Genomic DNA, 3,597 nt, shown 5'->3' on the forward strand with positions numbered 1-3,597 from the left:
AACTTGTACAGCTGCATCAATGTTATCCATGCTTGTCGCCTTCAATGCAGGACCGTGATATGTATGATGGATCTGGGCTAAGCAGGCTTAACTCTACAATGCTTGGTTTGCTATAAAGTGTGGGGTTAAAGCATGGACACAAGGTATGTATGTTATGCATTGAAAAAATAATCAGAAGCAAATTGCTTCAAAAGGATTAATTGTTTGGACTGTTATTCCCATGTGACTGCAGCATTACTCCCACAAAGCCCAGCATATCAAAGGTGATTAGCATTTTACTCAGCCAATCACAACAGGTGGTCAATATCTGAGGATGGGTGGTCGGGGATATTGGCCGACCCTCAGTCAGTATTTCCTCCCATAAGTGCTGCTCCCTGGGATAATATGTAAGATGAGGAGAAAATGCTCTTCAAGTCCACATTTTCCATGACACTGTACTTTAACATGCTCATCAGCTTGTTTTAGTATATAAATCTGAAAATCCTTTTCCTCAGAAGTACCATGTTGTAAATTATGTTATAAAAAACAGTATTACTGTTACATCAGTATCTGAACGTTAACATGGTTTGTATGGTATACATTCATAGAGTCTAAAGGAGTACTACAAGTATACATTAGAGCAGAGGCTCTTAACCTTTTTTGAGTACTGAACCTCTTGTGATGAGTTGACATGCCTCAAGCCTAACTTTATGTTTCTTGTTATTGGTTCACAGGAAAAGCCAACCTGTGTAGCACTAGGAAATGTTGTGTTAGCATTAGCAGTAATTTAAGTTAATGGTTACTCTTCTACAGGTCTAATACGGTTGTAGAAGAGTAAATAGTAAATAGTGAAGTTGACATTCCTGCCTCATTTTCTGTGAATCCCATGCACATGTGAAAGCAATTTCAATTTAGTGCAGGAATGGCGGACTATGTCACCAAAACTACTATAAGGACAAGGAATTATGATTTGAATTATTATTAAAATATGAATAAATGTAATGGCTATGACTGGATGTCATGTCAGCCATGAAATAAAAAAAATAAATGGGGGTCAGATTAATTACTTGAAATATCTGTAATAGGTTTCATTGTAATGTTGAAAATAATTAAATGTTGCCAATTACAGGTTATTATGATAACAAAAATAAAGTTAAAGTCTTAAAGTATATCATTGTAACTATAATAATAACAATGGTAATCCTCATATTTCAGACTAGTATGCTGATTCATAGTTCCACTAGAGCTGCTCCTTGTGCATGCAGTAAATTGTGTTGTCCATGTTTGTGTTGCAGCCTGTGGCTCTGGATCAACCATCAGGTCCATCCGACTCTTAACAACTCCCATCTGAACCTGCACCAGCCCTCTTGTCTGTGCACCATCACCCAACCTCCCACCAACCATCTCCTCATTAACCCCATCCTGCTCTTCTCCACCCTTGCCCGCTGCTCCCATATGGAGCTGCTCTCTATTCATTAGGGCAGCCTTCAGCCCGAGGCAACACACTGGCCTTCTGACTGCAGCTCAGCTTCTACTGCTGCACAGAATATGTCCATACATGGTTTCAAACAGATACAATAATGGATGAATTTGTTTCTGCTTCATCTGCTATTTTTCTAATTATGTATATATTTTTTAAAAATTAAATAATTTTGCTTCATCATAAGTTTTGCCAGTATTCCTCTCTGAAGAAATGATTACCATGACATAAACAGAAATGTTATCAGTACCAGGGCCTGTATCGACAAGCATGTTCAGCTTGCACTCTTGTTTTACCTGGCTTCACTTAGCCAGAGATTGGTGATCTTGGATAATTTGTGTTCTCAGGCAATCATACCTAATATGAAAATGCCGTAAAATGATTAAGAACTCATTAAGTCGGCTCATATTATCCTGAGTTGCGGTGATGGAATATGAGTGTAAAGCCACCGACACTGTCTGGACTAAAAGAAACTGAGCACAATTCACATATAGCTAATCAACCAACAATATTGGACTGGAACTGAACTGGACCCTCTCTGATTCATCCAGGAATGATACATTTTTCAGGTGAGCTGAGTGGTCAGTAGTTGGGTTGGTATAACTAGTCATTCTCACTCTCAACTTATAGCCGCTATAGCTGCTTGGTCAGTGGCCCAAATTGTATGTACCCACTTGCATCAGTTTTGCACATGCAGGGCTCTGCAGTCAAGTTAGCATAAATTAATAGGCAATGTCCTGCTAGACTTTCAAAATAAAGCTTACTGAGAAACATTTCACATTTTAGTTCAAACAGTCATCGTTTGGTAAGGTTTAGGCACAAAAATGACTTAGTTAGGTTTAGCAAAAGTTTGTAGTTTGGGTTGTAATAAACACATAACATAAGTAATGCAAGTTCTGTGACATACCTCACACAACGTAGTTTACGTAATTTACGTACTTGAAAAGTAGTCAACATTTGGTTTGAAACATACGAACAGAGGTCTCCTGGGTGTAAGGCCTATGTTTGACCCATCCAACCATCTACCATATGTGGACTTTCTCGATCTTTGCACTATGTTAGCTGACTTCAATAGTATGAAAACATTAAAGCCACAATACAAAATGCCAACATATTCATTATTTAATACAGATTATCTATAATATATATAGTGCACAACCTACATATGATTTTCCAATATCAGTAAAGTCACAGTATATTCACCTTGTAAATGTATGGAATTTAAAATAAACTGTATGAAATATAACACTGATGAACTGTCAGTTACCAGACCACTGTCTGTGATTGAGAAGATGACTGCCAGAAGCAGGTGAGAGTACACACACATGCATACACACACACACATTCCCCAAACCTGTTAGATTTATGCCCCGGCTCACTGCAGTTATTACAGCCACAGTTTATTGGGAAACTGCTACATTATGAGAAGTGTCTAACAAATCGCTTATGCTCTTGTAATTGGATTACAGCGGCAGCTAGCTCCCACTACTGAGACCTGGCAGGCTGCACACACACACGCACACACACACACACACCTATACACACACATATACACAAACTAAAGTAGGTTTCAGCTTGTGTGTGTATACATTCACTATTCTTATATTATCAGACGTTTTAGCACGAGTTTGCAACCCACATTTTCAGTTTCATCAGTTACTTTCAGGGGCGGCTGTGGCTCAGATGCAGAGCGGGTCGTCCACTAATCGGAAGGTTGTCCCCGGCTCCTCCTGCCCGTGTTGAAGTATACCTTGAGCAAGATACTGAACTCCAAATTGCTACCAATGAAATATTTATTTTTTTGCGGTTTTGCCATCACTTGATTTTTTTTTTTTATGGCTATATTTTAGAAATTATATATATACAGAGGTGGGTAGTAACGAGTTACATTTACTCCGTTACATTTACTTGAGTAAGTTTTTGAAAAAAATATACTTCTAGGAGTAGTTTTAAATCACTATACTTTTTACTTTTACTTACGCAGTGGGGGATAGAAAATAATGAGCGTAGAATGACCAGAAGGGGTGAGCGATGTAAAGAAAAGTAGAGGCAAGTCGTCTCAGTGTAAGTCCGTATGCTAATGCGGATATAGAGTACATTTCTTTCTTCCAAAATCTACTCGATATATTGTGATGTAC

This window comes from Morone saxatilis, unplaced genomic scaffold, assembly GCF_004916995.1.
Source record: "Morone saxatilis isolate NCDOM2014 unplaced genomic scaffold, NCSU_SB_2.0 Contig19, whole genome shotgun sequence".
Classification (NCBI taxonomy): domain Eukaryota; kingdom Metazoa; phylum Chordata; class Actinopteri; family Moronidae; genus Morone; species Morone saxatilis.